The following is a 27471-nucleotide window of genomic DNA, read 5'->3' as shown; positions in this document are numbered from 1 at the left end:
ATATGAGTGCGTAAGTTCAAGGAAATTAGATAGTCAATCTTATGGTCAGTGTTGATCATGAATCATTTGGTAGCCAAGGTTGTAGACATTAGCCTATAATTGAAACTAGCAATAAGTTGTTGTTAAGCACTATCGCTTTATGTTTACTGTGGAATATTGTTTTAACATCTACTAGAATTGGCAAGAGACCTCAAGTTTCACTGTGCTAGGATAGTGTTATGATATGCTGCTTTAACGGGTGAGTAAGCATCAAATTATTCTTCTGAGTTTTTGATTTATTCGTATACTGTAATATTTAAGTGTTGTATTTTCCGAATGCTATCATGCTTCATGATTTTAACAGAGAAATAGAGAATAAAATTAAACTAAAGAAGTAACTGTTCTACTGTTTAAATTCCAAAGAGGTGTTAATTGTATTTGGTTAGTGGTGACTTCTGCAAAATATGAGTTGGTAATGTATGATGCTACTACGTGGAGTTCAAATGTAAATAAGGTAGAATTCCCTTGATATCTACTTCTAAGGCAGTAAGGCTGTATTGTTGCTGTTGCTTTTGAGTTCCATGTGGTTTATTTTCGATTTCGATACCTCTAAGTGTCTAGTGTAACTTTTGTTGATATGAAAAAGTTTGAATATTATTAACGGGTGACTATTGCTTAACCAATGCCAAAAAATCGAATTAGAAAACTAAAACTGAACCGAACCGAACTTCAAAACACCGTACCGAACCGAACTAATTCGGTGCGGTGTTCGGTTTTCACTTTAAATGAAACCGAAATACCGAACCAAATATATGAAAAAATATATACCGAACATACCGAACGCTCACCCCTAATATATATATATATATATATATATATATATATATATATATATATATGTTTAAGTTATATATACTATATATATATAACTATATATATATATATATATATATATATATATATATATATATATATATATATATATATATATATATATATATATATATATATATATATGTTTATATACTATATATATTATAACTTATATATTATAACTTAAGTTATTTATAGTTTATATTTTTTTATATATATATATATATATATGTTTAAGTTAAATATATGCTATATATATGTTATAACTTTTATATATATATATATATATTTAAGTATACTATATATACTTATAACTTATATATTATAACTTAAGTTATTTATAGCTTAATTTTTTCTATATTTATAAATTCGTATATATATATATATATATATATATATAGTTATATACTAAGTTATATATATATTTTATATATATATATATATATATATGTTTAAGTTATATATATACTATATATAGTTATAAGTTATACATATATATATATATATATATAAGTTAAATGTATACTATATATACTTATAACTTTTATATATATATATATTTAAGTATACTATATATATGCTATATAACTTATATATTATAACTTAAGTTATTTATAGCTTAATTTTTTTTTAAGTTTATATATATATATATATATATATATATATATATGTTTAAGTTATATGTATATATACATACTTATATATTATAACTTAAGTTATTTATAGCTTAATTTTTTTCTAAGTTTATAAATAATTTTATAAATTAAGTATATTTATATTATAAGTAAAGTCTTAGTATATTTTAGCTATTTTTCAAGTATATAACTTTCTAGTTTTTAATTTAAGTAGATGTATATTATAAGTATATTCTTAGTATATTTTAGGTATATTCCTAACTTAATATAAGTAAAAATATGAACACAAGTAAATAGAAGAAAGCTGCATGAACCATATATTTTATTCATTTTTGGATAACATTTATTTGCAAGTTGTAGTTTTTTTTAACTTGCAAATAATACATGAGTTGCAAAGAAATAGTAGAATAATAAAATCACCAATTCTCAATCATTTGGTTAATTTCCCCCATATCATATTCGGCCATGGAGATATCTTCAAAGTTTTCCATTTGGTCCGCCACTTGCTATCAAATCTTCAATCTCTTCCTCTTCGCCTTTCTCCGTTTCTAAGTTTTGGTTGCGTCGCTCCGATCTAATCCAATCGCGAATGCACACTAGTACTTGCAAGCTAAAGCCGGATTATGAGTGTCTATGGTCTCCAATTTGTTATCTTCCTTGGCTAAATGCGCTCTCCGAAGCCACGGTTGATACTTGAACCGTAAAGATATCTCGAGCCATTCTTGAGAGTATCAGATGACTTGCCTTGTACTTCTTCTACCATAATAAGACGTCCAATTCATGTAGTTCCTTGATATCTACATTTGGCTGCATCAAATAAAAGTTATATTCATCAAAGTTTGCATTACAAGAAGGAGTTGGATGTGAATGTAAAACTTTTAAATGCGACAAACCCGACAAGCCCTTTTTGCTACTTTAAGAAGTAGTAAGGCGTGGAGCAACGGGTAGTATGTTCTTCCAAATTAGAATAATGAGTAAAAACTTTTCTAAACTCGGCATCAATAGCGAGTTCGGCTTCAGCTAAAGATGGTTGAACTCCCTCTTCAATTTCTAAAAATGTATAAATTTGACCAACCAATGCTCTAGTATAAGACACTTTTAAACAAGGATTTAAAAGAGAACCCAATATAAATAAAGTTGGGATGGAAAAAAAATACTTCTTAAATTTTTTCTAGGTCTAAGGTTATTTTCCACACAACAATTCTTAAAATCTCTAAGTCTTCCCTATTAGCATTACAAAAAAGAAACGCAACCGCATCTCTAACTTTTTGAATAAAATCGTCAAAACACACAAGACCATCTTTAACAATTAAATTTAAAATGTGACAACTACATCTCACATGAAAAATATTTTTTTTAGCGGAGGGTTTAATTCTCTTTTTAAAAAACCAATCGCCTTTGTATTATTAGAAGCATTATCTAAAGCAATACAAAGTGTTTTTCTATAAATGTTAAAAAATCTCATAATAGTAGACATTGAATCCGCTAAAAATTTTCCATCGTGACGACCTTCCCCTTTATCATATAAAAAAGTTATAATTCTTTTTTGCATAACCCAATTATCATCAACCGAATGACATGTAATAGCAAAAAAATCTAACTTGTTAAGACTAAGACCCAAATCAGCGGTAAGAGAAACATTACAATTTAAAGAATTAAATACATGGTGCAAATAAAATCTATATTTTTTATACAAATTTATAACATCCGCTCGACAAGTACTTCTAGGAATACCCTCAAATAACGGATTATAACAACGTTGAATGTAAGTAACAAACCCCAAACCCGAAGGAAAGGAAAATAATAAACAATCATAAGCTACCATTTTAGCTATTTCTACACGCTCTTTTTTTTTGTCATACTTAAAATTTTTACCGGTTCGTGGGTCTATCGTCATTTGAATACCCCCGACATTTGAACCCGTTTGCTCTCCCCAAACATCCATATTTTTCTTTCTCATATGATCATTTAGTGTACCCGTTCCACCTTCCTTACTAGTTCCTTACCTAAAAGCAAATACTTGTCCACATATGGTACATTTAACTGTTTGGCTTTCCTTATCCTTAGTTATAAATTTTCAAATTTTAGCGGTTGGCTTACGAGTTCTAGGCGGTTTGTCTTGTGTATGTGATTGTACAGGATATGTATCTCCTATGGAATTTTCGGGGGCTTGTGTTTCATCATCATCGTCAATTTCATTAAGGGCCTGTTTGGAAAGCCACTCAGGTAATTGGAATTGGGTGTAATTACACAGTTTGGTCTGTTTGTTTGACCAAGTAATTACACAGTTAGGTGGGAATTGAGTGTAATTGAGAGGGTGTAATTACACTCTCCAATTCTCGGGGGGGGGGGGGGGGCGAGAATTGGGTGTAATTACACCCTGTAATTACAAGGTTACTTTTTAGTTTATTTCTTTTTAATTTAATTTTAATTTGTTTTCTTTTTTAATTTTTTTTATTTCTATTATTTAATTTATTTTTTATTTTATTTTAATTTGTTTTCTTTTCTAATTTATTTTTTATTTCTATTATTTAATTTCTTTTTTTATTTTTACTTTTTAATCATTTGTATTTTTTAAAATATATTTTTCTTTTTATAGAATTTATATTTCATTTCCTTTCTTCTCATTCCCAACCTTTACTTCTTGTGGTTCCATGTAATTGCTCGTATGTTTTTAAATTTTTTATTTTATTCATTTAGCATAACCGTGTTAATATTCTAATTTTTGAAACTACATCTCTTAATATTAGAAAGAATGAGTCATTAGCAAACTTGGCATATAAAACGTGACGTTATTAAAGTAGAATTTTGTTGTGAATGAGGTTATTGACTTATATTTTTCCTTTCCTTTGAATTATAGGAGCATTTACTTATGTTACGTTGAAACTTACTTATGTAATGTTAGAATTTGACATAAGAGTCATATGTTAAAAATATTCTTTCGGATTTTGAATTTAAGTTAGATTTTCAATTTTAAAAATATTTGCTTTAATATTATTGGCTTGTTATTTCACATTGCATATTGTTTATTTTTCACTTACAGTTAATAGAATTATTGTCAAACATTTGAATAGTGTTATGGCATTATATTTATAAATATTCTTTTTTTTGTCAAACATCCAATCCCATGATGTTCGACAAAAAAGGTATGCTTTTAATTTTTATAATCAATTCAAATTAAAATATTATTAATTTGAAATTATATATCAATTATTTTTTACAATATTAGTTACAAATATATGATTATTAATTAACATATTTTCAAGAAACAATGTATTATTAAATAACTAATTTAATATCATTTATAAAGACACATATTTTTTAAATATTAATTTTAAATTTTTTATAATTAAATTTTAGTTTTAAATTAAACTAACTGTGTAATTATACTTGTGCAACCAAACAACGCACTTGTAATTACACTGTAATTACATTATGACAAACAAACAGGTCGTTGTGATTACAATACTGTGTAATTACTAGGTATGTAATTACTAGGGTAGTAATTACACCAATTCCAATTACCAGGTGGCTTTCCAAACAGGCTCTAAAAGTGTCGGTATAATGTTGTTGCATTGCCTCATGACCTAAGAGTGGATTATTTCCACCAACATCAATACCTAAATTAGGTGTTTCTTCCACAAATGTTTCCTCATTAAGCCCACCCCTAAGAATACCACTACTACCAAAAGACTGCACGTCTAAATCTCTTCATTATTAAATAGAATTAATTTAAATCACACTCAAATAAATCACAAGAAAATAAATTGCAACAAATTAAATTGCTAGAATTAAATTGCGAAAAATAAAGATAGAGTTGGAGAAGGTACCAAATTGCTTACTAATTTCCAACAAAGTGAAGGCGGCTAGAATTGCAAATCCACCAAAGCTACTTCGGATTGTTGCAAAATCACCAACTCCACCAACAATATTATAATTGCAAAATTAATAATTGAAACTATAATAAGACTTTATAATATTTATTTGAGAGAAATTTAAAGTGGCTAATTGTTGCAAAGTAACGAGAGATTGAGATTTGAGAGAAAGAGAAGAGTGAATTGGTGTGGATTAAAATGGAAATGGAGAGGGGTTTATATAGAGGTGGGGGATGGGTTAAAGTGTTAAAAAAAAAGTTTGGGGGGTTGGGGGGGGGGCCAAAATATGGGTTTGGGACCGTTTGGCAACGACCATTTTTGCAAATGGACCGTTGGCCAACGGTCCAAATTAGCAACCCAACGGCTACAATTAAAAAAAAATAAATTAATTCGATCGGTTTTACCGGTTTAACCGGTCCGGTTCCGATTTAACCGGTTTCGGTTCCAAAAAAATAGAAACCGGACCGGTAGTTAATATATGGTTAACCGGAATCGGTTAACCGGTTCAACCGGTTCCGGTTTTACCGGTCCGGTTACCGGTTTGAACCGGCTAACCCGAACCGGTTGACGGGTTTAAGCCAAAGCGAGACTATCATGCCACAGCGATTGCACCCCTTAAGCACGATCAGGCAAATTGTTGCAGTTTCCAGAATAGTTACTATGTGGCTAATCACATTTTGGGAACATCTTAGGGGTAATTAAAGGGTTCGTGTAATAATTACCTTAGAGTACGTGTACCAACCCACTGCACTTATTTATAACTATTAGACAGGAGCACGTCAATGGTCTCTACAACTGACAAATCAAATTTCACAAGATTTGCATATCCAAGAAGATTCCCGTCATGCCAAATACGTTTTAAGCCTCTCTCTCTCTCTTTCCTTAGATAGCTTATTGATGAATATGGATATCGCGCTGATGAACACCTCATGATTATGAGTATGCGTGAATCTCTTATTGCTCGTTGAATTTTGAAGGAGTTTGCTTGAGATTACAAAGTTTTTGAGGTTTTCTATAAATTGGGTGCTTGCTTCATAGTTTAGAAGTGTTAAGGATCATTGTGTGTTAAATATTGCTATTATTGCTTCAAATTTTGTGTCTATCTTCTATCTCTTTAATTCTTGTTTTTTGAATTCCTTATTTACTTTTCAATTATTATCATTAATAATATATGGATTCAAATGCTAAAAAGACCCAATTAATAGTAATCATAAATAATTTATTGATTGGATTAAATAAGTCCAATTTATTCTAACTAGAAAATTCTAAATTTTGCATAATTGGGAAGAACCTTTCCAAAAGTCCTATTTTCGTAGTTGGTGACCAAGTAGTAGTAGCGGTTGTGTCAAGCGCCTCTCGATTCTACCAAACCACTATAGCCAAGACTCCTAACCCTATATACGGACCAGAAAATGACACCAATGTGACCCCAACTAATCCCGAAGGTGATAAAACTGCACTTAAATACAATTTACAGAATTTTCCTACCTTAACTCCTGCTTCTAGTAAATGGGACTTTGGACACAAACTAAGAGGACATGTAAGTGTTACGCCTCTCGTTTCCGTCGTAAGAAAGTCTACGGCTTCCTAGTTGTGTATACCCTTAGTACGGAGATTTGTACCCGAGTTTTTGAGATATTTAGTGCCCTACCTCACGTATACCGAAGTACAAGTATATGTTCCTTACAATACGATAGGATTAGAAGTTAAACGAATCGAATCGGAGCGACTCAGGGAAACAGGAAACTAGTCCACTTTGACGGTGCAAAGGGACGGACCGTCGACGTGGCGTCCTTTCACGCCATCAACATGTCGAGGCCCCTGAATATGGGGTGGCAGAATGACAGCGCAAGTCGACGGCCGTCGACGTGTTGATGAGCCGTCGACCCTGCTTGTAGACCCGGAGCCGCCAGAACTTTTGTTCCACTTATATATATATATATATATATATATATATATATAGTAACCTCACGTTTTTCCTCTTCATTTTATACTCCCCAAATCGGATGCAAACCCTAATATATTCCTCCCGATATTTCCCAACATATTAGTGAAGTTTTTAGCAAGATCCGAGCCCCGTGAACCCAGGCTAGTGAAGGGAAAGTTGTTCCTAGGGTTTTATTGAAGTTGTTGAGCTTAAGAGTTGGATTGGAAGTTTGATTGTTGGAGTTCTAGTTCCTTCAAGGTATGTATATGATTCTTACCTTTGTTATTGAGTTGATTACCAAGAGTTTTAATGTTTTTAAGTGAAGAAAATATAGTTTTGAAAGCGGTAAGTTGATTGAGTTTAAGTTCAGATTAGGGGCTGTTTTGGGAGATATTTTGGAATGGATTTGATTATATTTTGATATGCAAGCATTGATATTGTTGTTGTTGGTATTGTTGTTGATGTTTGGGTTGAATTGGAGATTGAGGGATTGGTAAGTTTACAAAGGAGATGTTGTCCAAATTTCGTTAAGTTATAGACTAATTCAAGGGTTGGAATATAAGCGTTCTAGACTAATAGTTGACATACTTGGTCTTGTGTGTAGATTCGTCAAGCTGGGGACATCATCATAGTTAGCTTGCGAAGCGGATAAGGTATGTTAAGGCTATCCCTTTTATTCTTTTGGCATGATCCTTATGATACGAACAAAAGAAAGAAATGAGCGAGTTCCAAAGACTCTATTCTTAGATAGTGTAGGGATTTCGTATACTTGGCCTCTTATGTTTCATGTCTATAGCTTCCAGCGATTTATTACACTGACATACTAGCTTCTTATGTTACCCAGAGGAGTTCAGAGTATCCATTTATGAGTCTTTCATGCATTTATATATATGTACAACTGTTTTCTTACACACGCGCGCGCGCTATAGTCGGCCGTGAGCACGTAGATGTGCACGCCCAGCGGTGGGCAGATTATGAGATTACCCCGGACGCAGGATGACATGATATATGGATCGGGATGTATGTTCCATAAAGACCAACAGTTATATTATGATATATGTATATGATTTTTGAAAGAAAGTATGCATATCATACGCCGCAGAGGTACTTTCAGTTATACAGAGTACACGGACACTTTCAGAGATTGGATTAGCTTTCATGTTTTGGATATCTTTCATGATTCTTATGTACATGTTGTTCTTATGCCTTACATACTCGGTACATTATTCGTACTGACTCCCCTATTGCTCGGGGGATGCGTTCATGCCCGCAGGTTCAGGTAGACAGACAGGCGGTCTAGCTCAGTAGGACTTCCACCCAGCAGTAGGGGTGTTCATGGTTCGGTTTGGGTCGGTTATTGGTTAAAACCATAACCAAACCAATTTAGTCGATTTTTAAATGTCTAAAACCATAACCAAACCAAGTAAAATAATAACCACCGGTTTGGTAATTGTCGGTTTGGTTCGGTTTGGTTCGGTTTTTTGGTTTATGACTAGCCGTGACAATTCAAATATTCTCTCTCTACATTCTTCAAATTTCTTATGAAGCTCTTTTTTCCTCACGGCCCACAAGGGCGAACTTTGCTGCATATTGAGGGAAAGACATGCTGATGGCAAATCAGGTGGACCAAACTTGCAACGCAGTTTAGATTCAAAAGAACAAGTCAAACAGAGGTTCCAAAATACAAACAACTTTGTCCATTAAAATGAAAAAATTACATATTTAAACTAAACTAACTAGAGAATCCAGAATATAATCAAAAGTACTTCGACCATCTTCCTTAGCTTAAGCTCCAAACTAATCAATGCTCAAAACAGTGCCCGGAGAATCTGCAAAAGAAATCACGATATTAGGCATTAAATGTCTAAAAACATAAAGGTATAGCAGCTCAGCCAACAAATATAGCAGCAACTTTGCCCCAAAACTTAAAGTGCAACAATTTAGTAAAATGCCAACTATTGGATGCTCCAATCAGGTAAGTTCTGTAGAGTTTGAGCTCATTTCTTGTCTAGGTTCAAAATGGAAAAATAATCCTCCACAACAACAGAAATGCAGAGTAATGCAAAAGGAATTGATGGTGAGTCTTCCTTATACAACCTACCTTAACACAACATGTTGAGAAAGAGGCTTTTTCCTCCTTTTCACCTGAAGGAAAATGTATTTCCCAAGCCATTGTATGTGAAAAAATTTGTTTACCTACAGAGAATAAACTTATATTGACTTACTCTCATTCTTCCACTGCCCCAAAGAATATTTCAAAGTCCATGTGAAATTCTTTTACCATGATATTCTTCAGTAAATTCTTATCATAAGTTTTACTTATCAATTTTGTGATAGTGATGTCCTTTATGTAGAGTCTAAATATATAAATGTTTTTTCTTTCAAAATCTAAATAACTAGATCCAAAATAAGACCAGAAGTTAATGAACATGTTATATATCTAAAGAAGGAGGTCGTATCACCTTTTTCCAATTAAAAGAATATATTCTTGATACATAGAATCGCATTACTTAAACTTCATTGACGGATATTTAAATGTAGCAACACATATTTAAATGTAGCGAGTTTTTGTTAACGTGTAGCAACACATATTAAAGTGGCAACAATTAGCTAAAATACCATAGAAAGCTCAAAGTTTCAACAACTATCTTTCTAAGATAGTAATTTGCGAAAGTGAAACAAATATTCATATAGTTAATTATGTAAAATTACCTTTTTCGGCGATCTCAAGTTTTGGATTTCTTCTAAAAGGTCTTCAAGCTTGCATTCTTTAGATGTTGACCGCAACCATTGTTGACAACAAACAAGAGCTTCGGTTGTCTTTGTCGATAGAGAGACTTCGATAACAATCAAGTATCCGACCACTGCTAAAAAGGCGATTAGAGGCAACGATAGATGTAGGAATAGCAAGCACATCTCTTGCAATCCTAGAGACAATAGGATATCTTTCGGATGAAGATTTCCACCAAGTCAAGATATTGAAATCCTTAATCTTCTCCGGATCATCCATCAAATACTTTTCAAGATCGGACTTATTATCAACATCATTCTCATCTTCAGAAATTTCTCCCATTGCGATTGCCACACATCAGAACTATTCATTGCACCAATTTGACTCATCACACTAGTTTGATCTCCAATATTTTCACTAGAAGGCCCAGAAATAGAATTCTTATAATGATTATACAAGCGAGATAAAGTGTTCATCACTTTAGTAGACTTTCCATTTCCCTCCAAGGATCATAAAAATTGTTAAAAAGGAACTTCACATACTTCATTTTGTAGCGAGGATCCAACACGAACGGGCAACAAATAACAACATGTTCATATCCTCAAAATCACCCTAATATTTATCAAACTTAATTTTCATCTTCCTAGCCATATCGAGTCAAAATTGAATCACTACAATTCGAATGCGGGCAGTTATGCTTTGAAGATTAAAAAGCTCATGGAAGAAACAATTTGAAGTAACATGCAAAGTACTCGAAAACTTCAAAGTGGTTTTATAGAAAATCTCAAGAAACTTGAGAAAGACTTTCACCATTCTTCCAATCTTCCGAAGATGGATGCATTTCCACTCAATTCAAGACAATAGTTAAAGTACTTATGATCATCAATATACATTCTTGAAAAAGCTTTGTCAAATTGTACGACCGTATATTTAACATCAAGTATGTAGAGTTCCACCTCGTCTCAACATCCAAACTCAAAAGGCCATGGGTGTCTAGTTTTACCTTCTCAACATATGACTTAAAGGAAGCAGATCTTGCAGGAGAAGACTTAACATATTTCACAGCACGCCTTACCCGAGAAATGGACTCATTTTGTTCACTCAATCCTTCTTTTACAATCAAATTCAAGATATGAGCATTACACCGAACGTGTAAAAAATCATTTCCCAAGATGACACCATTCCAATCATTAATTCTCTCCCTTTCAAGTACCTGATTGCAGCATCATTAGCTGATGCATTATCTAGTGTCACCGTGAATATGTTCTCGATCTCCCAATCAATTCCTTTTGCAATTGTCTCACCCTTATGATCGGGAGTTTGAAAAAAGTTAAGAATTTTTTTGCAAATTCCACCGATCATCAATCCGGAGTGACGATAATGACCATATAAATTAAATTTTGGATTGACATCCGTGTGTCGCTAGTAAGACAAACACGTTGATCTGTAACAAGCCTTTTAAGCTTTTGTTTCTCTTTATCATAAATTTTTAAACATTGTCTAGCAACAGTAATGCGAGAAGGTAACTCAAAATTAGGCAAAACAACCGCCATTAGCCTCTTAAAGCCTTCCCCCTTAACGACTCTAAACGGTTGTTCATCTATTATAACAAACTCGGTAATGGCCCTTCTAACTTCGACAACATTATAAACAACCTTTTCCAAACCTCCTTGTCCCCCTCCTTTAATAGGTTTAATATTGAGTGTTGTCTGCTTCCTATCAATGGTCTTAAAAGGGTATTTCACACTTGTTAAGCAAATGTCCCTAAAGATTAGAAAGTCCCATAATTAGAAGGGCAAGCCAAGTCTTTGAGGCGATGCGCATTTGCCCTCAATTCCCCCATTTTATTAGTAAACTGTGTGTAATGATCCCAAATTTCAGATGTTCTTCTACCATTATCCCTAGGGCTAAGGTCTCGACTACAAGGAGTAGTTCCTTTCTGCTTTTTAGGAGGTTTACGCACGGAAGAAGTATTAGGAGCATTACCGTGTGCTTGAGTTACAGCAGATGTTGGTGTTACTGAACTATCTTTAGGAACCTCCAAATCTTCAACCTCCAAATCTTCAACCTCTGTCCTTTTCATCTGAAAAATATTAGAAGTTTAGGACCCATTCGGACAAGAAAAAATAAAGGTAAAAATTAAAAACAGAAAAGGAAACAACTTAAAATCAAGTAGCTAACAAAGGAAACAACTTAAAATCAACTTAAACATTCGAAACAGAAAAGGAAACAACTTAAAATCAACTTAAACATTCGAAACAGAAAAGGAAACAACTTAAAATCAACTTAAACATTCGAAACAAAAAAGGAAACAACTTAAAATCAACTTAAAATTCGAAACAAATTCTTACAAACCTTCTCAAACTTTGACAGTTGTTACACCCGCACTTTCAGAGCATGAGCATGCCACGTACATCACCGTAGTAATGGAGTATCGGAGACGTCCCATAATGTTTTGGAAGGTATAAGCCATGGGAAGTACGTAACAATAGAGTAAAGGATGAATTATGATCTCGTAAGTCGTAACCGAGAAGGACAATCTTGAAACAGAAGAACATGATCATTATCAAGTATGATTAGTAATAAATATCATGTTTGGAGAGTTTCGGAAGATTTCGAGATCAAGCAAATTGAAGAAAATAAGTTTGACGAAAATTTGAGAAATGTTGGCAAGATTTTTGGTCAACTTTGGAGGGGCATATCTCCTAGTATATTAGGAGTTTTAACGTGTTTCATAAGCCTAAAATGAAGTTCGTCGAGTCTAGTTTCCAACTCAATAAACCGCTCGTCAATACGACATCAGAGTAGAGAATTATGGACGTTACAAATTCAGCTGATGGAGCAGAAACAGCGCTGCTACAGTGATGCTACAGTGCTACACCTATATAAGGGGCAAAACCCCCTTTTTTTGGTCATAAAATCTCCCAAATATTCCAGAAAATTCAGCCAAGCAAGAGAGCATATTTACCTCACAAAAGTGAGGATTTTGAGTAATTTTAAGTGACGGAATATCAATCGAGGTCCAGGCAACGTGTAGTCGCGCCTATAGTATCGTTTTGCGGTGTATTTTGGCTTGGATTCAAGGTGGATATTGGAGATATTGCTGCTCTATCAAGAATAAGGTATGAATCTCTCCTTATTGGTATTAATTTCGGCTTCTTTACGGAAATAAAGTTATTAAATAGTTGTATCACAAGTTGGTTAGTTGAGAAATTTGGAAAACATCGTGTGGGATGTTTGTGAAATATATTGATATGGATAATGGTGTTGATGATGTTGGTATTGTTGTTATTGATTGGTTGTTGATATTATGATTTCTGGCTAGGCATATAAACGGGGGAGGTGTTGCCGAATTTCGGCATTATAAATGGATTTATTTGAAGGACTAAGACAAGTGTATAACGATGAGTCTAACGATTGTGTAAATCCTCTTAAATGTAGACTTTCGAGCTCGGACGAATAAGTGTAGATAATTGGAGGCGAGAATGCATGTTAAGGCTAGTCCCTTTTTTTCTAAACCCATGATTCCTTTATGAATCCAATAGGTGTTTTCCAAATGTCCCGCTGATCCCTTTATGTGAATCCATAAATGTTTTCCAAGAATATTCTTATTCTCAAAAGCTAGAAATTCATGATTCATAGAGTTCATGATTCAAAGGCATGACTTCTTTCTTGATAATCCGTAAATATTTTCCAAAATGTCCCTATTTTCCGAGTCAAAGATTTATGATTCTATAAGCTTTTATGACAACAACAATGGACATATTTTTATAATATGAATGACGATGTTAAAGATGAGAATGTTTCTACGATATTATGATGATGATGATTTTAATTCTAGAAATTCCAAAGCTTATGATGTTAATACTATTATGAGATTATTTCATGATTTCTCGATTTTATTCGGTATTTGTTGATCTCGCATATAATAATTGTTCCTTCAAGGCGAGATATAGCGATGATGATAATTCCATAATAAAAATCGGAGGTTACCGACCTTACGTCACTCCGATGTATTTATAGCTTTATTTGTCTCTCATGCATGCTTTATATATATGTATGTATTTTCTACACCGAGCCGCGCTATAGTCGGCGGGGTGCGCACCTATTGTGCAACCAACGATTAGTTGGTATTACACACCAAGTCCGAAAGGGCCGGGTGCGATTACACACCGAGTCCGAAAGGGCGTAGTTACACACCGAGTCCCGAAAAGGGCAGGTGGGGTTACACACCGAGTCCCGAAAGTAGGTACGTTACACACCGAGTCCTGAAAAGGCCGGGTACGTTATGATGATGATATTATATATATGTATGTGAGAAAAAGTTTTTTTTTTAAGGCTAAGCATGCATGGCATCTGCCTTATGAGGCATCCAGATGTACAGGTTATCTCCATTATTCCATGTTCCCTTTCATATCTATATTATGTTGTTATTCATGCCTTACATACTCAGTGCATTATTCGTGCGGCGTCCACTTCTTGTGGACCACTGCGCTCATGCCGCCGGTGGCGGGGAGACGGATCGGACCGTGGGTGTTACTATCGGCGGATTCTCGGGAGCACACTCCACTTACTTCGGAGCTTCAGTCTATTTGGTATTGTCCTTATAATCATTTGAAATCTATGTAGAGGCTCGTAGACGTGTGTGTACAGTTAGATGTTTTATAGTTCCACCGGGTCATATTATGGTATAATATATTGGTGGCCTTGTCGACTTTATTTTGAGCTTTTGATACTTTTCTTTTGTTAGCCTTGCGCTTTATGATGTACGTTATGATGTGGCGACCTTGTCGGTCCGTATATGAACACATGTGTTGAATGATCGGATATTCCTATGTTGGGCCTTTTCTGCGTGCAGGTGTTTTTTTCTTGAGTTATGGTTTATAATGTTCAAAGTAACGGATAAGTCAGTTGGTTCCCGACCTACGGGTCGGAGCCCGTCATACTCCTGGGAGGGGTGTGACAACAGTCTTGTACTTGAGGAGTTGAGGTTGCTCTTGACCACTTCACCGTGAGTCTATGTTGTGAGTTTGTGAGAAACGTGAGCTTCTCGCTTCTCTTGTTCTTAAGTGGGCGAGCGAAATCGAAATGTAAAATGAAAAGAGATAGTAGGGTTTTTACTTTTTACCCTTATGCTTACGACTTATTAGAGTTGGGCTTGGATTGTTGGACATATTCTTTTAAGACATGGCCTCAAAAATAAGTAAACCAAAATTAAATTAATAATTAAAGGTATAAAATATCTTTAATTATTTATGAAAAGCTAATATTATACATATAAATAATTATAAATTTTATGTATATAATTATCGGTTTGGTTCGGTTATTTGATTCTTTATTTTTTTCTATAACCATAACCAAACCAAATATTATCGATTTTTCAAATTTAAAATCAAACCAAACCAAATGTCGGTTTTTTTATTCGGTTTGGTTAAATTTTCGGTTTGGTTTTTGGTTTTAACCAAAGCGTGAAGACGACCTTACATTGATAGTCAGTGCGCTCCACTTGGTTCGGAGCTGCAATATATTTTTGGTATGCTATTTTTGATATGTATATATATATATATATATATATATATGGGTATGACGGGGCCCTGTCCCGTCACTCCTACCGGCTTTGTATTCCGTAGAGGTTTGTAGAACGGTGTACATAGTTGGGATGTTTTGTAGCCTTGTCGGCTCTTATTTTGTTGTACGGCACAATATGTAGCGGCCTAGTCGCTTGCTGCTTGTTGTTTCGGTACGTATATATACAGGTGGTTGTGAGTTCTTGATATAGAGTGCATGGCATTATTCTTACAGAGTCAGTGTAGTTCAGTTATAAGTCATTTATGGGCCATCCCGTTGTTCAATGAGATCCAGGTACGAGTATAAGGGTTTCTGGTCGATAGAGGTCAGGCACTCGTCATGACTCATCGGTTGGGGTCGTGACAGAAGTTGTATCAGAGCCGTTCTGTCCTAGAGTTGTCTACAGACCGTGTCTAGTAGAGTCTTGTTTATGGGTGTGTTGTGCACCACACTTATAGCAGGAGGCTGCAAGACATTTAGGATGTTGTCATTCTTTCTATCTTAGATCGTGCGATAGAGCCGTGTGGTAAGAGATCATCTTTTAATGACTTGTTGTGATTTCAGCTATGCCTCCGAAGAAAGATACAGCTGCCCAGAAGGGTAAGAGAGTGACTAGAGAGGCTACTAGCCATACTCAGCGGACTACTAGATCTCGGGGAGAGTCCCAGAGTGAGACCCCATCTCCCACTTCGCATGCCTCGCGCACGTATCGAGAGGATCTTGGAAGGGGTGCTAGCCCCGGCCCCGCCCCGGGTGCCTCCGGTTCCTCGACGGATGCATCGGGTCAGGATATGCGGGATGCTATACAGTTATTGACTAGATTGGTAGTTGCTCAGGCTCAGCGTCAGGGGGTTGGTGTTGATCAGGCAGACCGAGCTATCAGTGCGAAGGTAAAAAAATTTCTTGGTTTAGATCCTCCAGAATTCTCCGGGTTGAGACAGAATATGGACCCCCGGGACTTTATTGATAGCATGCAGAGGACTTTGAGGTCGTAAATGCTAATGAGTTGCATCGATGGAGTTGGCTTCTTATAGACTCCATGATGTGTGATGCGGTGGTACCGGACTTGGGAGTTATCTAGAGGAGAGGGTGCCCTCCGGCCATTTGGCAAGATTTTTAAATTAGCCTTTATCCGCCATTATGTACCGCTGTAGTTCGATGTTCCCTAAAGCGAGATAGATTCACACGTATTGAGCGAGGGAAGCGTAGAGTGTTCGGGAGTACAGTGTGCACTTTAATTCGTTAGATAGATATACCCTAGCTGTTGTGGCTGATATGGAGGACCGAGTTCATATTTTGTGATTGGTTTAGGGCCACGTCTGATTGATGAGTATACGATAGCTGCGTTACAGCTAGGTATGGATATTTCTCGTATACAGGCATATGCACAGATTATGGAGGATCGTAAGTGTCAGCGAAAGATAGAGCGTGATGGTGACCGGGGCCATAATAAAGGAGCTAGATCTTTAGATACTATTGGAGAGTTTAGAGGAGGACAGAGATAACAATAATTTTGATATCCATCCAATTCAGCGGTGAGTGCACCTTCGAGGTTTTCAGGTTAGAGATTTGATCGATCTTCTTATTTTGGAGCAAGCCAGAGTTCGAGAGCTTTGAGTTCTCAGTATAGTCAGGATTCAAGCCAGATGAGACCGCCTTTGCCACAGTGTGCCCAGTGTGTTAGATTACACGTTAGACAGTGTCGATTGGGGTCAAATGCTTGTTATGCTTGTGGCCAGCCAGGTCATGTGATGAGGGTGTGTCCGTCCAGGGGTGGTGTAGGTATAGTTTAGCCTACAGGGTCCGTAGCTGGTTCTTCTTCATCTGTATTCCCTTCAGGGCAAGGTTCTCAGGCACCAGCAGGACGTTATGGAGGAAGGGGTCGAGCACCTAGTTCGAGCGGTCCTCAGAACTGCAACTATGCACTAGCTGGTAGATAGGATCATGAGTCATCTCCTGATGTTATTATAGGTATATTATCAGTTTCCTCCTATAATGTATACGCACTGATTGACCCAAATTCTACTTTGTCATATGTAACTCTATTTGTTGCTGGTAAATTTGGGATAGAGCCTGAGTCGATTAAACCTTTTGGTTTAAACACCGATTGAGTCGATTAAACCTTTGTCAGTCATAACGCCGATCGGTGGCCCGATCAGGTGAGTATATCGAGGTTGTGTATTTATAGTGTGTAATCGTCATACCATAGCAGATTTGATTTAGTTAGATATGATCGATTTTGATGTCATTATGGGTATGGATTAGTTGGCTTCCTGTTATGCTAATGTTGGTTGTAGAACGAAGATGGTTCGATTCCAGTTTCCAAATGAGCCAGTTTTGGAGTGGAAGGGTAATGCTGCTTCGCCGAGGGGTAGGTTTATTTCCTACCTTAAAGCAAGTAACATGATCAGAAAAGGGTATATTTATCATTTGGTTCGGGTTCAGAATAAGCAAGCAGAGTCACCAACCCTCCAGTCTGTTCCTGTGGTTAATGAGTTCCCATAGGTATTTCCAGATGAGCTTCCAGTCATTCCGCCAAGCGAGAGATTGATTTTACTATCGATCTGTTACCCGATACCCAGCCAATATCTATTCCTCCTTATCGAATGGCACCCGTAGAGTTGAAACAATTGAAGGAACAATTGAGGAACCTTCTTGAGAAGGGCTTTATTAGGCCCTGTACATCGTCGTGGGGAGCGCCGGTATTATTTGTAAGAAAGAAATATGGTTCTTTGCCAATGTGTATTGATTACAGGCAATTGAATAAGGTGACTATAAAGAATAAGTATCCACTTCCGAGGATCGATGACTTATTCGATAAGCTGCAGGGTGCCAAGTATTTTTCGAAGATAGACTTGAGATCGGGGTATCATCAGGTCAGGGTGAAAGAGGAAGGCATTCCAAAGACACCATTCAGGACTAGATATGGGCACTATGAGTTTCGTGTTATGTCATTCGGGTTAACTAATGCTCCAGCTGTATTCATGGACTTGATGAATCGTGTATTCAGACCCTTCCTAGATCTATTTGTGATTGTATTTATAGATGATATTCTAGTTTATTCACCGTCAGAGGCTGAACATGCAGATCATCTACGTGCAGTGCTTGGAGTTCTTCGAGATAGAGAGTTATATGCGAAGTTTTCTGAGTGTGAGTTATGGCTGAACTTTGTGGCTTTTCTTGGTCACATTATTTCAAATGAAGGCATTAGAGTGGATACTTAGAAAATCGAGGTTGTAAAGGATTGGCCAGGGACCACGACACCGACAGAGATACGTAGTTTCTTAGGTCTTCCAGGATATTATAGGCGGTTCGTAGAGGATTTTCTTCTCTTTCAGCCCCACTGACGAAGCTGACTCAAAAATCAGCTAAGTTCTAGTGGGCGGATGGATGTGAGCAGAGTTTTTAGATATTAAAAGAGAAGTTGACCTCAGCACCCCATCTTGACTCTTCCAGAGGGAACAGATGACTGTGTGATATATTGTGATTAGGTATTGGGTTGGGATGTGTATTTATGCAACATGGAAAAGTTGTTTCTTATGCCACAAAACAGCTGAGGAAGCACGAGAAGAATTATCCAACCCATGATCTTGAGTTGGCTGCAGTGATCCATGCTTTGAAAATGTGAAGGCACTATCGATATGGCGTCCATGTTGATATTTATATTGATCATAAGAGCCTCCTGTACATCTTTGAGAAGAAGGACTTGAATTTGCTTCAGAGGCAATAGCTAGAGTTGCTAAAAGATTATGATGTTGATATTTGTACCATCATGGGAAGGCAAATGTGGTAGCTGACGCTCTTAGCCGTAAGTCTATTATTTATCACGTATGCGCAGGGAGAGCTAAAAGAGAGTCCGTGAAGTTGGTCAGCTAGCCAGTCTTGGAGTTCGATTGCTAGACTCATGTGATACAAGAGTTACTATCCAAGATGCAGCGATGTCATATTTAGTAGCTAAGATAAAGAGCGTCAGTACGAGGATCCTATTTTGGTCCATTACAGAGATACGACTCCTCAGAAAGAAAAGACACCCTTCGTAATTACAGGAGATGGAGTACTCAGGTATCGAGATAGATTATGCGTTCCTAATGTTGCAGGGCTTTGTCAGCAGGTTATGAGGGAAGCTCATTATTCTCGCTATACTATCCATCCGGGCACAACAAAAATGTACCATGATATCAAGGAAGTGTATTGGTGGGATTGTATGAAGAAAGATATAGCAGAATTTGTCGCTTAGTGTCCGAATTGTCAGCAAGTTAAGATAGAGCACCAGAAGCCCGGAGGTTTATTGCAGGGTATTGAGATTCCGACATGGATAGGGAGGTGATTAATAATGATTTCATTACAGGGTTGCCCCGTACCCAGCGGAAGTATGATTCAATATGGGTCATAGTTGACAGGCTTACTAAGTCAGCCTATTTTCTACCTGTTCGAACTACTTATTCAGCCGAAGATTATGCGAAGCTCTACCTTAGAGAGATTGTACGACTTCATGGGGTTCCTTTAGCTATTATTACGAAAGATAAGCACGAGTTCACCGCGAACTTCTAGAGATCTTTTCGAACGGATTGGGGACTCGGATAAGTTTTAGTATCGCATTTCATCCGTGAACGGATGGGCAAGGCGAGTGTACTATACGGACACTTGAGGATATGCTTTGAGGGCTTGTGTAATGGATTTTTGAGGTAGCTGGGATGATCATTTGCCTCTTATTGAGTTTGCGTATAACAACGAGTTACCATTTCGGCATTCGGATGGCTCCTTATGAGGCTTTATATGGGCGGAGATGTCGATCACCCATAGGATGGTTTGATGTTGGAGAGAATCAGCTAGTAGGCCCAAACTTAATATAGCAAGCGTTTGAAAAAATGAAAGTGATTCAAGAAAGGTTATTAGCGGCACAGAGTCGACAGAAATCCTATGCAGATAATCTGCGATGTAAGTTAGAGTTTGAGGTAGGCGATTGGGTTTTCCTAAAGATCTCGCCTATGAATGGAGCGGTGAGATTTAGCAAGAAGGGTAAGTTAAGTTCTCGATACATTGGGCCATACAGAATCATTTGTATAGTGGGTAAAGTAGCATATGAGTTAGAGCTAGCTTCTAATTTGGAGTCTATACATCCAGTATTCCATGTGTCCATGCTCCGTAAATGCATAGGAGATCCCTCGAGGGTCGTACCAATAGATTATATCCAAGTGACTAAGTAGTTATCATATGAGGAGACCCCTGTGGCTATATTAGATAGACAAGTCCGTCGGTACAACGGACTAAGTATTAGAAATTAAACGAATCGAATAGACTCGAATCGGAGGGACTCAGGGAAACAGGAAACCAGTCCACTTTGACGGTGCAAAGGGACGGCCCGTCGACATGTCAACGTGGAGTCCTTTCACGCCCTTAACATGCCGAGGCCCCGAAATCTGGGATGGCGGAATGACGGCACAAGTCGACGGCTGTCGACGTGTTGATGAGCTGTCAACCCGGAGCCACTGGAACTTTTGTTCCACTTATATATATGTAGCAACCTCACATTTTCCTCTTCATTTTATACTCCCCAAATCAGATGCAAACCCTAATATATTCCTCCCAATATTTCCGAACATATTAGTGAAGTTTTAACAAGATCCGAGCCCCATGAACCCGAGCTACTGAAGGGAAAGTTATTTCTAGGGTTTTATTGAAGTTGTTGAGCTTAAGAGTTGGATTGGAAGTTTGATTATTCGAGTTCTAGTCCCTTCAAGGTATGTATATGATTCTTACCTTTTGTTATTGATTTGATTACTAAGTGTTTTAATGCTTTTAAGTGAAGAAAATATAGTTTTGAAAGCGGTAAGTTGATTGAGTTTAAGTTGAGATTAGGGCCTATTTTGGGAGATATTTTAGAATGAATTTGATTATATTTTGATATGCAAGCATTGATATTGTTGTTGTTGGTATTGTTATTGGTATTGTTGTTGATGTTTGGGTTGAATTGGAAATTGAGGGATTGTTAAGTTTACAAAGGAGGTATTGTCCGAATTTCATTAAGTTATAGACTAATTCAAGGGTTGGAATATAAGCGTTCTAGACTAATAGTTGGCATACTTGGTCTTGTGTGTAGATTCGTCAAGCCGGGACATAAGCATAGTTAGCTTGAGAAGCGGATAAGGTACGTTAAGGCTATCCCTTTTATTCTTTTGGCATGATCCTTACGATACGAAAAAAAGAAATAAATGAGCTGTCACGACCCAACCCCGTAGGCCGTGACTAGTGCCTGAGCTGGACACTCGTACACACCTGTTACTATAGCCGATCCACACTAGCATACTAAGAACTTATACATATACGAAGGCAAGACGTCGTCTCAAAACTCGCCGCATATACGCGCGTATATATCACGATTGTCCCCGAAGTTACAACTTTTCAACGGATAATAACGCACATAAGTCGGCAAGGCTATCATAACATGCCGTATCTGAAAACATATATACATACGCAAGCCGATAAGGCGCCACGGCGAATGGGACCGCCCAAAACATAAATCATATGGACACAATCGAACGGTAACTATTCACGGCCCACACACGTATGTCCTACGAGACCTCTCAAGAGTAACAACGAATTATATGACGGGACGAGGCCACATCGTACCCACGACAGAGACGTATATATATACAACGAAAGTATCGTACCAAAGTATGAGCTCGAATAAGGGAGCGCTCCAAGATAACAGGATAGATATCCTAAGGCTGGCGGATCACCAAAGCGAGCGTCTATACTGCCGGGCATTAAACGCGACCTCGAAGAAAGGGGGTCGTGCGAGATGTGTGCGGAGTATATAAAACATGAAATACGAGAAACGGGGTTATAACCAAAGTAAGAAGTACGGAGAAAGTGAGCACAATAACGGAAATACCAAAATGCTTGCGTTTGAAATACAAATCATGCATGTCAATATCATAGACATATATCCGGTCCATTATAGGACTCGGTGAACATGGTCGCCACCCCGTCTTTGGCGCGCCAACACGAAGATAACTCCCGTATCACAGCATAACTCCGTAACACAGCATAACTCTGTATCACAGCATAACTCCGTAACACAGCATAACTCCGTATCACAGCATAACTCCGTAACACAAGATAACTCGTAGCACGAAGATAACTCCATAACACAAAGATAACTCCATGCAGCGCGGCATAACCCACAACTCCGTATCACAGCATAACACCATGATATACATATATATATATATATACTGTACCCGGCCCGCTAGTGCGGGACTCGGAGAAAGATGCGAAAACAGAATGCACAAATAGAATAGTGAATAGCCATATGCATATAAAATCATCTTTTGAGACTCGATAGGTAAGTAAGTAATCAACGCTCGAGTATTAAAACGATAGCCAGATTAAGTTCTTTCTAAATGTCGCTATAAGGCGTAGTAAGGGAAGACTCGGGGATCTAGACATGTATCAAACCAGTCGAGCCCGCCTGAAAGTTACGGACATTATTCGTTATAGAACCTACTACAAACGTATCAAAGCAATCCGAAATTTCTTTTATGAAAGTTACGGACATTATTCATTATAGAATCCCTTAGGAATAGGATCTCTCTATGCATCGTACTATCCAATCATACAAAAGACTCGCGGGCAATAGCTCGACTTCATATTAAGAATGCTAATATCAAGAAGTGAATAAGAGTCGTAAACATGCTCGGAACTTATGAATAGAGTTACCCCAGGCTCGTATCGTATCCCACTTACGTCTAAGACATGCCAAAAGAAAGAAGGGATAGGCTTTACATACCTTGTCCGCTTCTTAAGTTAATCCGAACTTAAGTCTCGGGCTTCCCAAGATCTACAACAACGTCATTAGATACCAAACATTAGCTATAGGTACTTAAGAATCCAATCCTAAGCTAGTACTTCGTTTATAGAAATTCGGGCGATTTATCTTTTATAAATTCAACAAACCCCGAGAATTCCGCTCGGCCAAATCATCGACAACAATACCAACAACCATATTAACAACATCGAAACAATTAATTCAAAACGCATTCTAACGTTAGTAACTCCTTTCTACAAAATTCGACGGCATTCCAATTACATTAAAGTCAACCACATACAATCAAGCCAACACCAATGATCTTCGCGTTCAAGTACTAACCCGAGACCATTCAAACAAGACTCGAGAACACTTCGGACACCCACATATTCAAAACAGCCCAACCAACATACAACACCACCCAAATCTTCCAAACTCGACAAGAGCAACACAACACATTCTTTTCTTCCAAATTCGTGAACTATGCCAACAACCACACGTTAACAACATCATTTACAAATGCGAAACTATATTAACATCGTATTAGCTTACCTAACAGCCCAAAAACAATTACAACTCCAACTTGAACCATTAAACCTTCATTTGCATCATAGAATCCACAACAACAACAACCAAAAAATACTAAGTAAATTTAGTTCATCATTCATACATAGAACGACCCCTACTGTGACTCAACATCTACACATATGGTTTCATGAATTTCATTCATTTCTACACACTACAACACGTTCAAACCATCCATAATACATGCAAAAGAAGATTAAACCTTACCTTTTTTCACTTAACTCTCAACTTGGTTAGGGTTTGTAAGTTGCAAAAATGGATGTTTTGATTCTTTTAACAACTACTCCACGTTACTAGGGACCTTCCATTGGTTGGAATACTAGAAGAAAATTATTTTTTGATCAATATTCATGGGCACCAAATTTTTCGGCTAGTCATGGCGAATGTTTTTCCTCTAACTTCTCCAAGTTTCTTAAGTTGTGAAATGATGAATAATTGTCTTCTTTGTCATCACTTATCTATATATATATAATTCATACAAGGTGGACACATGCCCCGCTCATGGCTTGAGTCAATCAAATTTGGCCAAGCCATGGTGGGAGCCCACACGGCCACATGTGGCCTTTTTTCGTGAAATATTTAGCTTCTTAATCTTTAACCTCCTTGATATTTCCATACCAATAAATTTATAGCAACTTGTGCATTAAGACGACATCGGAGGTTAAAAGTCTCTACCTCGTATTCCAAAATAGTCTTGTCCTTAACTTATCGCGATTAGCTTAAACTATCCCAATGTACAAAATACGGGATATAACATGAGCGAATTCCAAAGTCTCTATTCTTAGATAGTGTAGGGATTTTCATATCCTTGGCCTCCTATGTTTCATGTCTATAGCTTCCAAAGATTTATTACACTGACATACTAGCTTCTTATGTTACCCAGAGGAGTTCAGAGTATCCATTTATAAGTCTTTCATGCATTTATATATATGTACAACTATTTTCTTACACCGCGCCGCGCTATAGTCGGCCAGGCAGGCACGTAGATATGCACACCACTGCAGTGGGCAGATTATGAGATTATCCCGGACGCAGGATGACATGAGATATGGATCGGGCTGTACGTTCCACAACACCAGCAGTTATACTATGATATATGTATATGATTGATAAAAAGAGCATGCGCTCATGTTATACATGCGGTACTTTCGATTATACGAGGTACACGAATGCTTTTCGGAAGATTGAATTAGCTTTTATGTTTTTTCGAGATATCTTTCATGATTCTTATGCGCGTATTTGTTCTTATGCCTTACATACTTAGAGTACATTATTCCTAAATGCCCCCTCTGCATTGCTCGGGGGTTGGGTTCGTGCACTTGAGTTCGGGTGATAGACGGACGGACCGTCCGGCCGGCGGGCATCCACCCGGCTGATAGTCGGTGCGCTCGCTTGGTTGGAAGGCTGCAGGTCTATTTTTGGTATCTTATTTTTGATATGTATATATATGGGTATGACAGCCTTGTCCGTCCTTTTCTGACTTTGTATTCAGAAGTACGTAGGCAGGTTGTACATAGTTGGGATGTCATGTAGCCTTGTCAGCTTTTATTTTGTTGTACAACCTATGTAGTGGCCTATTCGGCTTGCACTGTTGTTTTAAGTATGTATATATACAGGTGATTGTGAGTTCTTGATACAGAGTTCTTGATGTTGTTCTTACAGAGTCAATATAGTTCAGTTATAAATGATTTATGGGCCATCCCGTTGTTCAGTAAGATCCAGGTACGAGTATAAGGGTGTCTGGTCGATAGAGGTCAGACACTCATCATGACTCATCGGTTTGGGTCGTGACAGTAAGATAATTCATCCCATGATAAAGGGGGAATGAACTGATCATTTTGGAATATTAGAGGTATGAATAAGAGGTATATACAAAAGGAGCTTAGACTCTACCTCAAGAATAAAGCCATTAAGTTGGCTGGGCTTATAAAAATAAGAGTTAAAGATCATAATGCTAAGAGGGTTCTGAAAAGGTTTGCTCCAGGCTGGAGCTACTTGCATAACTACCGTCAAGTAATCAATGGAAAAATGTGGATAATGTGGGATCCCAATTGGTATCAGATGACTATGGTTAATACTGGAGCTCGATTCATTCATTGCAACATCAAGATTGATTGTTTTCTAACTGTGACATATGAATTTATGTTCTGGAGCATAGAAAGGCACTTTGGGGTTCATTTTTAGTAGTGGTGATTTCAATGTCATACTCTACCTAAAGTTGGATCGAGAGGCAACCACGTTAACTATAATGAGATACAAGGCTTTCAAATACACAGTAACTATAATGAGATACAAGACTTTGATGATTGTATACATAATCTTCTCCTCAATGATCTTCATTAGAGTAATGAGTACTACACATGGAGCAATAAATAATAGGGTGGCAATAGAAATTATAGCAGATTGGATAGAGCTTTTGGGAATTGTTAAAGGATGCATCAATGGGAGTCGGCATCACTCCTGGAATATGACACGCCATTTATCTCGTGTCATGCTCTGTGATGCTACGTATGAGCCTAGACACTTGATTGAGAAAGTCCCTTTTAGATTCTTCGACATCTGCACTGATCATGGGCAGTTCCTTCCTATTGTGGAAAAAGTTTGGCAGCAGAAGTTTCATAGTACTAAATTGAATATCTGATAAGCCGTGAAATTACGGTACATTTGATGCTAGTTCCTTAAGCTTTTGTGGCTCTTCAAGCATTCTTGGTTTTACTTTTAGCATGTTTTTGTCACTTTGTAGGGAAAAATGTTGGGAAAGCAGAACGGAACAAAATGAGGCAAAAACGGGGACACGGAACCTGTTTACTGACATGCGGTGCATGTCGTACACTGCGACACACGGTGCACCGCAAAGTGTGACGAACGAAAAAGAGAGATGAAAGGTTGCGCAATGCGAGGCCAACATGCGACTCGCATGTTCGACTTCTTATTCTGTACGACAATATATCGCCAATGCTTGTGCCGAAGTCGCAGGAAGCCTGAAAGCAAGAGCACAATGTGCGATTTCTTGTGAGCACGGTTTCGTCTCAACGTATTGGTCTTGCGACACAACATGCGAGTCGCATGATTGCGTACGAGCTATTTTTGTCTAACTTTGTGCACGTTTTTGGTAGATATAAATACCCTTTAGGGTTAGAAAAGACATTGATTGACTTATTATTGTCTTTTTTGTGGAGGAATTTATGATTGGTTGTTGAAGCTTTAAAGAAGAATGCACCTTTATTTTGTGGCTTTTTCCTCCAGCTTTGTAAGCATAATGGCTACATTATTTATCTTTATTTCTTACTTAGTGCAAATGTCTAGCTAAATCTAATAGCTAAGGTTGTGGGACCAAATGTATTAGTTATGTGATTGGGTTTTCATGTATTCCTTCTCATTTACATGTTAATGATGCATTATCTACTCTTCGTAATTTAATATCTCTTGGTGGTTGCAAACATCATTTGTGCCTAATTCTTTCACCTTGCTTGAAAAGAAGGTGGAAG

This window comes from Lycium ferocissimum, chromosome 12 (assembly GCF_029784015.1).
Source record: "Lycium ferocissimum isolate CSIRO_LF1 chromosome 12, AGI_CSIRO_Lferr_CH_V1, whole genome shotgun sequence".
In the NCBI taxonomy this organism is placed as follows: Eukaryota; Viridiplantae; Streptophyta; class Magnoliopsida; order Solanales; family Solanaceae; genus Lycium; species Lycium ferocissimum.
The sequence above is the reverse complement of the archived record's forward strand: the minus strand, read 5'-3'. Positions refer to the sequence as shown.